We start from the raw sequence: 12,114 nt of genomic DNA on the forward strand, positions 1-12,114 counted from the left end.
TCCTTCCCCCTCCCTCCCAAGCCTGTAGCCCCTCCCCGACCCCTCCAAGACTGTAGCCCCACCCTGACTCCACCCCACTGTAGCCCCTCCCCGACCCCTCCCCCTGTAGCCCTTCCCCGACATCTCCCCCCTGTAGCTCCTCCCTGACCCCCTCCCCCTGTAGCCCCTCCCCACCCCTCCCTCCTGTAGCCCCTCCCCACCCCTCCCACCTGTAGCCCCACCCTGAACCCGCCCCCTGTAGCCCCTCCCCGACCCCTCCCCCGTAGCCCCACCCCGACCCCTCCCCCCCTGTAGCCCCACCCCGACCCCTCCCCCCTGTAGCCCCACCCTGACCACTCCCCCCTGTAGCCCCTCCCCCCTGTAGCCCCTCCCCGACCCCTCCCCCTGTAGCCCCTCCCCGACCCCTCCCCCCTGTAGCCCCTCCCCGACCCCTCCCCCCTGTAGCCCCACCCCGACCCCTCCCCCCTGTAGCCCCACCCCGATCCCGCCGTGACCCTTCACCCTCTCCCCCTCTCCCGACCAGTAGTCCCACCCCCAGCCTGTAGCCCCTCCTCCAACAGCCCCCGTTGCTGGGGGAGCCAAGTCCTCTCCGCTCCCACAGCGGGGTTGAACAGCCGGGACTCTGCCCCTGCACGGGGTGACCTTCACTTGCTGATCCGGGGCCCAGTATAATGGAGCCCGGTCACTTCCCACACGCATACCGCGGACTGTGCTCTCGTCCCGCTTCCTCTCCCGGACACACCGGCTCCAGGGTTTCCTTCCCTCCCCCTGCGCACTAGACGTGCTGACATCACCGGCACGTGCTGACGTCATCGCGCCGCCACCATTCCGCTGGGGACGGGGTCGAATTCAGTGAGATCCACTGTGACCCCCCAGTGAGATCCTGGGTTACCACAGTTCTTTTTTATTCATTCATGGGATGTGGGTGTCACTGGCTGGGCCCAGCATTTATTGCCCATCCCTAATTGCCCTTGAGAAGGTGGTGATGAGCTGCCTTCTTGAACCGCTGCAGTCCATGTGCTGTAGGTACACCCACAGTGCTGTTAGGAAGGGAGTTCGACCCAATGACAGTGAAGGAACAGTGATATATTTCCAAGTCAGGATAGTGAGTGACTTGGAGGGGAATTTCCAGGCGGTGGTGTTCCCATATGTCTGCTGCCCTTGTCCTTCTAGGTGGTAGTGGTCGTAGGTTTGGAAGGTGTTGTCGAAGGAGCCTTGGTGAATTCCTGTAGCGCATCTTGTAGATGGTACACACGCTGCTGCTACTGTGCGTCGGTGGTGGAGGGAGTGAATGTTTGTGGATGGGGTGCCAATCAAGCGGGGGCTGCTTTGTCCTGGACGGTGTCCAGCTTCTTGAGCGTTGTGCACCCATCCAGGCAAGTGGGGAGTATTCCATCACACTCCTGACTTGTGCCTTGTAGATGATGGACACTCTTTGGGGAGTCAGGACGTGAGTTACTCGTCGCAGGATTCCTAGCCTTTGACTCGCTTTTGTAGCTAAAGTATTTATATGGCGAGTCCTGTTCAGTTTGTGGTCAATGGTAATCCCCAGGGTGTTGATAGTGGAAGATATAGTGACAGTAATGCCATTGAATGTTAAGGGACGATAGTTAGATTCTCTCTTGTTGGAGATGGTCATTGCCTAACACTTGTATAGTGCGAATGTTACCTGCCACTTGTCAGGCCAAGCCTGGATTTTGTCCAGGTCTTGCTGCATTTGGACATGGGCTGCTTCAGTATCTGAGGAGTCGCAAATGGTGCTGAACATTGTGCAGTCATCACTTCTGACTTTATGATGGGAGGAAGGTCATTGATGAAGCAGCTGAAGATGGTTGAGCTGAGGACACGACCCTGAGAAACTCCTGCATTGATGCCCTGGAACTGAGATGATTGACCCCCAACAACCACAACCATCTTCCTTTGTGTTAGGTATGACTCCAACCAGCAGAGAGTTTTTCCCCTGATTCCCATTGACTCCAGTTTTGCTAGGGCTCTTTGATGCCACACTCGGTCAAATGCTGCCTTGATCTCACCTCACCTCACCTCTGGAGTTCAGCTCTCTTGTCCATGTTTGAACCAAGGCAGTGAGATCCAGTGTGACCACAGTGAGATTCAGTGTGACATCAATGAGTTCCAGTGTGAAGGGTAAATGAGGGCCAGCGGTGAAGCCTAGGGGATGTTGGAATGAATGAGAAAAGGTTCTGGCTGATAGTGAAAGATGATGCAGTCTCTGGGGGAATTAGATGAATGATGATAGCTCTACTGGTTTTCCAGCTATTACGAATTAATTGATATCTTCACTGAAGAACAAATGATTTTTGAATTACGGTTCTAACTTTTTTGTGCCTGGTCAATTCACACCCTCCCATCTGTCCTAGACTGTCTGCTGCTAATGTCACTCCATTATTCAAGAGTAGCAGCAAATAGAAACTAGTAATTTGAGTATTACTGAAAAAAGAGACATTTTTTTGTCAAAGCTTTAGGAACTAGGAATTATAGGCCGATTGGTCTAATGTCAGTTATGGGGAAGTTACTAGGATCTGTTATTAGGACACAGTTACTAATCAATTGGACAAACATGAGCTGTCAAGGGAGTGCCAACATGGATGTGTAAAATGCAAGTCACATCTAACAAACATAGTTGAATTTTTTGAGCAGGTCACAAGCATGGTACATAATGGAGTATCAATGGATGCCATTTATAAGGACTTACATAAGGACCCTTGCAAGAGCCTGAGAAAATGGAATTGAAGGCAACTTATTGGCTTCGATAGTAAATTGGTTAGGAGGTAAGAGACAGAGTAGAGAAAGCAGGTATGTACTCATATTGGCAGGATGTAATTAGCAGTTGTCTTCCGATGACCTGTACTGAGACGTCAATTTTAAACTATAGTCACAAAAGACTTGGATGAAGGAATGGAAAAGCAAGTATCTTAAGTGTGCCGATGACAAAAAGGCCCAGATTTTCATCCCACCCATCGGGTGCGCAGTGTCAGGAGATTTTGTGCCTCGATGAACCCGACCTTTAAAAGTGTCCGCCCGTGGCTCAGATTTTCAGTTGGGGGTGGTGGGTTAAAATAGGAGTTGGGAAGGGCAAATCCAGAACAAATCCACAGTCTGCTGGGTGCAGAGGTGGACTGGGTGCAAGGCCTGCCTCTATACTCTGACACTGTGTTTAAATTTTAAAAAATTAAACAAAAATACCACTCCAGCCCTCTCACCTCAACCCCTACCACACACTCCCTCTGGCCCACCCATGCCAACCTATGACAACTCATGCTCCTCAAACCCCCATGGCATTCATACCCCATGCCAACCCATGCCTCTCTAACCACCCCCATGGCCCCTTATACCCTAATTCCAATTTACTGCCAACTCATGTCAACTCATGCCCTCCACATACCACCCTTTGACCTTACCCCCTCCATGCCAACTCACCTAGTATCCTTGGATACTCCATGGACAGCTTTGACACTTGAATAGCTGGACAGTTCCTTGACAGCTGGACAGTTCCAATGAGTTTGTGTGTAAAAAATGCATCATCATGTTTAATTCCAACAATCCCAAACGGTGCCTTACCTCTCCCGAATGTGTGCGGGGACCCTTTCCAAAGGAACACTGTACATCTCCAAAGGGGTACCCTAACTATCCAAAGAATCCACCAAGTTCATACCTCCCCTTACCTGGTCTGCTCTGCGCACTCTGGGATTCACGCAGCTAGGGTTCAAAAATCGGAAATCAGTGGAGACAGCTGGTGATTTAAATGTGCAGCTGCCTCCGCAATTCTCGCATGTGTGAACCTCGGCCCAACTCCAGTCCCCCCCTTGCGAAGATGGGAAATGCAAGGTTTGGAGAAGGTATTAGAAAATTTGGCCATTTCTGGGATCTTCACCACAACAGAGAGGCTCTCCATTGTGCCGAAAATCTGGGCCTAAGTTAGGTGGCATTGCAAATATTGTAGACAGGAGTAGAAAGTTGCAAAAGTAAACAGATAGATCAAGTGAGTGGCAAAGCTATCACGATGGAGCTTAATATGGAAGAGTGAGGTCATCTGCTTTGGTCCTAAAAATTATGAGTATTTTCTAAATGCCGAGAAGGTTGGAACTGTGCAAATATTTAAATGTTCATGTACACAAATCTCTAAAACATAGTCATCAGGTACAAACAATTAATTGAAAACACCAGTGAAACGTTGGCAATCATCTCAGGAGGGCTGGAATACAATGGGATGGAAATTATGTTACAGTTGTACAGTGGTCTTTGCTGAACCCCATCTGGATTCAGTTCTGGCACTGTACCTCAAGGAAGATAGATTGGCCTTGGATGGGGCATGGTGAACTCACACCAAAATGATACTGAACCTAAAAGGATTAAATTGTGAGGGCAGGTTGCATAGACTCGACTTGTATTCTATTGAGGGTAGAAGTTTAAATGGTGATCTAATTTAGATGTTTAAGGCGATTAAAGGATTTGGTAGAGTAGATAGAGAGAAACTATTTCCTCTGGTGGGACATTCCCAAACAAAGGGCATAACTTTTAAAATTTAAGCTCGGCCTTTCAGGTTTATGTCAGGAACCAATTACACAATGTGTTATTGGAAATATAGAACTCTCTTCTCCAAAGAGCTGTCGACACTGGGTATCAATTGAAATTTTCAACAAAGATATTAAGGGTTATGGGGCCAAGGTGGATTAAAGGATTTAAGATACATACCTACCATAATCTGATTGATTAATGGAAAAGACCCAATGTGGCTGAATGACCTCATGCCCCTCTGTAACTCCACATGGGGATAAAAACACCATTGGCAATATTATGGGAATGATGGTTAGCGGGTAATTATTCACCCCCTTTGACCTCCAAGGAAATATTCATTATTCTATTTAAATAAGCAGGCTATCACCTACTGTGGAGAAGCTCTTCCATCATTGGAAGGTAGCATCTCCAACAGTTCAGCCCTCCATGGTTTGAGATGTCAGCCTAGAGTTGGGCTTTAACTGAGAACCTGACTCAGAAGCAAGTACTACTAAAACAAGTTGACACCTTATACAAACTGACAGTAACGTCCCACAAATGCATTAGGTATCAGTTTGCTAATTTAACAAAAAAATATAATGCTAATAAAATCATACTGATGGAATATACATCGTAGCAGGAATTAGCACTAGCAACATACTATACTAATTTGGGAGTGCATTGTGTCCCAGCAATCCCAGGAAGTGAGCTATCATAAAAAGCACCCAATCTGACAACAATCCACTTAAAGGCAAAACCTATTAATCTAACCAGAAATGTATTTGGGTTGCAAAACACACCAGCGGGCAGAAAAAGACCAGCTGGTCCACCAAGCCTGACCCATACTGTCTAATGCATTATGCATCACAATTAGACACTCCCTACCCACTAGGAGCCTTGTAATCTTCAGTGAAAAGTGAAAAAAACCAAACATTAGGGAAATAATATTCTTCTTCAACCCCCAAAGTTTAAATGGTGATTAAATCTAGTCCAGGAGATCACATTTTCATGACTTAGATGATATTAGCACTTACCTCTTCTATCACTTGATCCCTTCACTAGTCAGGAACCGGTGCCATTCTTTTTTGAGCAAATCAAAACTCATTGTATTAGTTGGTAACTTGTTCCAAAGCTCTACTGTTCTAAGGGAAAATAATAATTTTCTTGACATCTAATTTAGTCCTACCCGTGAATAACTTATAAGCATTAACCTGTGGTACTTCACAACCTATCTAATTGAAATAAATTGCTTGAGTCACTTCATTTTTGTCATAAACTTCAATCAAATCTTGAATCTATGCAGATCCAAATGAAGATGGCTTTTTAAGCCTATCTGGGTAGCTGAGATATCTTAAACGAGGCATTGATTTTGTGCCCCCCCCCCCCCCACCCCGACCCTGAGTTTTTCCCCCAAGCTTAAATTAAATATCATCCACCATGTGAAGGGAACAAAATTGGATGTAGTATTCTAAATGGAGCCCTAGAAATGATCTTGTAGAGGAACACAATTGTAAGTTTGCCTTATATTGAATAGTCCTGTGAATGCAAGTCAGTTTCCTATCTGCTTTTGATATAACTTCATGGCTTTGGTTGTGAGCCTTTAGATCATTATGTAGAATATGCAGTGCAGAAACAGGCCATTTGGCCCAAACAGTCCATGCTGTTGTTTATGCTGCACTCGAGACTCCTTCCATCTCCGCATCTAAATCTTTCATTGTAACCCTGTACTTCCTTCTCCCTCAAATGCCTATCTAACTTCCCCTTAAATGCATCTATACTATTCACTTCCACCACTCCCTGTGGCAGTGAGTTCCACATTATCACCACCCTTTGGGTAAAGAAGTTTCTTCTGAATTCCATTTTGGATTTCTTGGTGACTATCTTATATTGATGGCCTCTGGTTATGCTCTTCTCCATGTTATGGTCAGGGGCGAGATGTGAGATAATATTTCCTTTTTCCCACCTCTCGATTAACTGCAACAAGATGTACCTGTATTTTAGAGAAGGAGTGATTTAACCCCTTCGGTGTTGTGACTTAAAGAACAGACACAAAATGGGCTTTCCTGTAAGTTTACATCAAAAGAAAGGATAAACATTTATTTTTCACAACACTCAAAAAAGCACGCAACAAACATCCATTCGTCATTCACAAAGACACACACGCACAAAATAAAGGATCATTTCTAAAGATTTAACATGCACCTAGATTACTTAAAGGGTAAAAACAAAAGGCCACTTCAATTATCAGTACTCAAGATGAAACATTACAGGCCTGAAGGATTCTCTCTCAGTTCATTGAAGACAATGGAGGTTGGAAGTTTCTGGTTTTTCCAGCTGAAATTGTGGTCTAACTCCTGGAGTGAAGATATATTTCAGTAGGTGAAACAAATTAGTCTCACTTCAATGCATGAGATGATTTTATTTTCAAGACAGGGTTCATTCCTTTTTCTGGGCTAGATCTCTTACTCTGTGGGTGTTGGTCCCAGGCTTACCCACTGGGCTGTCCTTGTGGATTAATAAGGTACTTCCAGATAGTCTCTATCACAAGCCAGTTTCTGTTATGTGACAGCAGTATCGATGTTCTCCATTGTCCACACAATGGGTTGATGGCTAAATGATATGCCACACAATGGGAGATGTTTGACAAGCCATCAATATTCCAGCCATGAATAGCCTTCGAAATGTCTTCATTTGTAATTCCAACTTCTTGGGGGTCAGCAAGTTTAGCAGTCATTGTTACTTTAAATCTCTTCAATGGAAGGTCTTCCAAAAGGACATTTACATTTTAATGACATTCCAAAGGCTTGCTCAGATGTGTCTGTCCTTGTCTGTACAGAAACCACAAAAGAAGTCACCTGACCCTCTGGAGTCCATTTTGGCAAGGTAATTGTCCATTATTCCAGGTTGCGTTTTAAAAGTGAAGCATTCGTCTTACTAAGTTTTACAGACATATGATGCAACTGAGACACCCACAAAAGGAAACATTATTTCTGTAATCACTCTATCAAAACCTTTCAGAATTTTATAGACCTCTGTTAGGTCATCCCTCAGCCTTCTTTTTTCAACAGAAACAAGACCCAGCCTGTTAATCTTTTCCCAAGACGTATATCTACCATTTCTGGCATCCTCCTTGTAAATTTTCTTTGTACCCTCTGCAATGCCTCTATTTCCTTTTTATAATATGGTGACCAGAACTGCATGCAGTACTCTGATTGTGGGCTAACCAGTGTTCAATATGGGTTTGGTATAACTTCCTTACTTTTCAATTCTAACCCTCTAGAAATAAAACCTAGTGCTTTTGGTGTGCTTTTATTTGTAGTCTTGCTAACCTGTGGCGCAACGTTTAGTGATGAACTTCATCAGCAAGATATTTTTATTTCTCCACAGACTTGGGTCTTTTGCCTGTAAGGCATAGTTTACTTAGCGCTGACCATATCTGCTTGCATAGCACTGTATTTGTTTAAGTAAAATCATTTGCTTAATTGACCCATTCCCCCACCACATCAAGATATGCTAGGTGTAGTATACTTTCTTTCACAGTCCTAACACACAATTCTTTATATTTATATTATCTGCAAACTGACTGCAAAGAGGAATGATGAAGATTTGAAAGGAAAGAACTGAGGTGTTCAGCTGAGCTACTGGGGTATTAAAACAAGTCTTGCCTCTCTGGTGGCAAGGTACTGAAGTGACTCTCCTTCCTCTGCTTCTCACCTTCATCCAACTCTTCCTCATCAGCATGTTTCAGTGGGGGAACATTTGGAGAACTGATCATATCATCAGGTTTAGAATAGTTACGAAAAGTACTAGGAATAAACAAGCAAAAAAACACTTAACTGGAAGAGGGTTAACTTTAAGTGAGTTGAAAAAGGGTCTGGCCCAGGTTGACTGGAATTAAAAATTGGTAGACAAAACAGTAATTGAACAATGGGAGCAGATAGTTCGGGTACAGAGTAGACACATCCCCATGAGGAAGAAAGGAAGGGCATCTAAAGTTTGACCATCCTGGATGACAAAAGACATAGAGACTAAAATAAGACAGAGAAAGGAGGTTTATAATGAATGTAAGGTCTATAATACAGTTAGAACCAAGCTGAATATAGTAACTTCTGAGAAAATCTAAAATAAAAGAATGAGGGGCAAAACGAGAGTACAAGAATAGATTAGTGGCTATAACCATTAGCTAAGCTCCCAATCCTCCCCTTCTTCGAGCTAGGTCTCTGCTATTGCCACTATATTCTAATCCTCTGTGGCAATTTGTGCGTGCAGTTCACCAGCCTCATTTACATGCTGTACTTGCTCTCCAAACTCAATATGACTGTCTCGTTTTTACTCACTGTCTATTCCCTCACATTTTGAACTATTCTTTACTCTGGTGCTTTGTCCTTCTCAGCCCTCTGTGCACCATGTTTCTCCTCCTTACTCTTTCAGCCTGGTGTCCACTTTCTGTTAAATTAATTCAAACCCTTCTCCGCATCCTTGAACATCCCTGGCAGGTTGGAAAGATGGTTCGATGTCTGATTGTTGGGAGATAAATGTGTCACGGCCCCTTGGGGTCAGGCACAGTCTTGCAGGATCTTGTCGTGGCGATCACACCAAGCTGCACATTGAGAAATTGAAACACCCTGTGGGTGACAAAGTGCCCTTGCTGCTCCTAGGAAGCCCTAATGGCAACATGAATACCGTGAATAACACCTTGCAATCAGGGGAAGTCAGCCATTGCCCCGAACTGCAATGCTGTTTCCTTTTGACTATTGTCATCAATGGGTACACCCTCGCAAATAAAGCAGTGGTCACTTCCTTGATGTCAGACATGACACAGTTGGAAACACTCTCACCTCTGAGCCAGAAAGTTCTCGATTCAAGTCCCACTCCAGAGACCTCAGCACAAAAGTGAAGGTTTACAGTCCGGTGCAGTACTGATAGTGCTGCTCTGTTGGAAGTGTCATCTTTCAGATGAAATGTTAAACCAAGGACCCATCAGCTCTCGCGAGCGGATGTATAAGATTCCATGGTGCTATTTCAGAGAAGATGGCGTCTTATCCAATATTTATCCATTACTCAATATAACTGAGAAATATATTATCAGGTCATTGTCACATTTGTGAGAGTTTGCTGTGTGCAAATTGACTGCCGTGATTTCTACATTACGATACTACACTTCAAAAGGATTTAATTTGCTGTAAAGCACTTTGGGATGCCCTGAGATTGTGAAAGGTGCTATAAAAATGTAAAGTTTCTTTTAAGTACTTCCAGCTGTGAGATGCGGGAGATGTGCACAGTAGCATCCTGAAATGATCCTGAAAAACGTCAGAGCCACTATCACTTTTTGAGCCACTGGCACTGCATGTCCTTTGACATGGAAGGCCTTCAAGTAAAGGTCAGAAACAGCATGCCTCCAGAAGCACAGCCTCCTCAAGCACTACTTCCCAGACATTTCCAGAAAGGCCACCTTGAGCCTATAGGGTGGGGTAAGCCCTTAAACATGCAGGAGAAGTCACAGTTGTGAGAATACGGCTCAGGGTTCAGCTGCTGCTATTGTTGTTGCCTCTTCCTCCTCCTCCACTGAGTATATTGTAGCAAGAGTATCACCTATCCTAAGGTTTCCCTGTTTATTGAGTGCAACTGACCAAAATGAAGGACCATAACTTCCGGTGCAGTGGTAATTGAGTTGGATTGCCACTCTGCTCATAGTTCCTTACCTGAAAATCCACTCGCTCATAACTCAGCTGACCTATCGACTCAGGTCAGGGGAGATCTGTGTAGCGCAGTGGATTCCCATGAATCTGTCCAAAGCTGCAGTGTTGGAGGTAAGGAGGAAATGCCCCTTTTTTTGGCACTAGCTGCTGTAAGTTTAAAGGTCCAGCCACTTTGAGCAGCCAGTGGGAAGGGAAGTTTATACAGTAAGTGGGCAGGATTGGAGAGGGGAGTGGTGGGGGTGGTCTGTGTGGGGGTGGTCAGTTGGGGTGGGTTGGGTGGTCAGTGAGCATTGATAGTCAGTGGGGTGGGTCAGGTGGTCAGTGGGGAAAGGGGTCTGTGGGAGAGGTGGTGGACAGTGGAGGCACTGGTGGACAATGGTGGGGTGTCAGTGGTGGGGGGGGTAGGGTGGTCAGTGGGGGGTGGTGTTCAGTAAATGAGGGTTGGGTCATCAGCGGGGGAGTGTTTCGTTGGGGAAGTGGTCAGTGGGGAGGTCAGGGTATGGGGAGGGCAGTTGGAGGGTGGGGGTGTAGTCGGGGGGGTAGGGAGGGCAGCTGGTAGTGTGGATGTAGTCGAGGGTTGGGTAATGCAATCGGGGAGTGGGGTGTAGTTGGGGGCCCTGTGGGGCATTGGGGGCACCCGGGGTGGTGGGGAGAGTCTAGTGGAGGGGTAGAAGTTGGAGGTGGGGGGGGAGTCCTGTGACCTGTGAGGGGTCTGGGGGTGGGGATGGTCCCATGGGGGTTTGGAGTGAGTCAGTGCTATTGTTACCCAGAAGCTAGAAATGGTTTTACTTCTAACTTTTTCTGGGTAACTACCACTATAACTCTGTTGGAACCTTCCGAAGTTTGTGATTTAAATCGCATTATCAGATGGTTCCTAGTGCAAGGCAAATACCCATCAGAAGCTTGAATTTCCCAGGCAATTGCCTTGCAATCCTTACCTGGGGATTTCTGGGAGTGGGGGCTTTTCCCTGCACATTTTTGGAGTACCCCCTAGATACACTGGAAGTAATGGGCTGAAATATCACAAATAAGCAAGTTCCAAAGTCACAGTTCACTCTGACAGCACAAAATGTAACACACAAATGCCAGAGGTCTGAGTACCTGCAGCCTCTGAACTCCTCAAATTCCACAGTTGGTTGACTCTGAACCAATTAATCTGACAAGGGTTCACTCAGCAAGGTGGTACTCCCATTTCCCATAGTTAAAATCAAACCCTAGTTAGATCGTAAGACCTATGTTATGGTGCGCAGTTATGATATAAGCTCCCTCTCCAAATCAAGCCCCCCACCAACAGGAATTTAGAATGTTCAGCTTTACGTATATAAGTGGTGTGCACTTGGGGAGCTTCACCTCTTCCATGAATTTGATGTCCGTAGATGTTGCCTTCTCCTTCTTGGGTACCTCGCATAACTTCACTCATATCGAGTGCTGTTAGAGAGCACTGCACCAAGGCTTGACTTGGGAGGCAGGCGAAGGCTGGAAGTGGTGGGTAGGGGAGGGTGGAAGGGTGGAGTGAAGGCAAATGGGGGTGTGCAGGCTTACAGGGGAATGATGTGGAGAGTGCCTGGGGAAGTGGGAGGCAATATCAGGGGAAGGAGGGGGAAGAATGTCTGGGGCAGGGGGATGTGTGAGAGCGTCCAAGGAAGGGGAGGCAGGGTCGGTGGTGTCAATGGCGGGGCCGTGGGGGTAGCACTCAGGGTACTAATGATAGGTGTGAACAGTCACGGGGGAGTGGGATGTGGTAGGGTGGCAGGTCCAGGGTGAGAGTCTGTAGAAGAAGGTCTCATTGGATGGGTATGGAGGGGTCAAGACTGGTGGCTCGGATAATTGGGGGGGGGCATGGTCAGAGTGGGCATGGGAAGGGTACGGGTGTCAGCTCTGAGGGAAGGGAAAGCATATA

The 12,114-nt window shown here is 46.1% G+C and overlaps 1 protein-coding gene across 3 annotated transcripts in view; it reads right to left on the minus strand.

The window, feature by feature from the left end:
- Positions 1-12,114, minus strand: part of cox18 (cytochrome c oxidase assembly factor COX18) — a 42,307-nt gene that overhangs the window by 21,731 nt on the left and 8,462 nt on the right. Inside the window, exon 1 of one of the 3 annotated variants that reach the window (XM_078563442.1) lies at positions 702-782. The exons of the other annotated variants lie outside the window; for them this stretch is intronic. The gene's annotated coding sequence lies outside the window, so the exon portion shown is untranslated. Of the gene's footprint in view, positions 1-701; positions 783-12,114 lie in introns of those variants that run through there. 3 annotated transcript variants of the gene reach the window in all.

This window comes from Cetorhinus maximus, chromosome 19 (assembly GCF_964194155.1).
Source record: "Cetorhinus maximus chromosome 19, sCetMax3.hap1.1, whole genome shotgun sequence".
NCBI classification, from domain to species: Eukaryota; Metazoa; Chordata; class Chondrichthyes; order Lamniformes; family Cetorhinidae; genus Cetorhinus; species Cetorhinus maximus.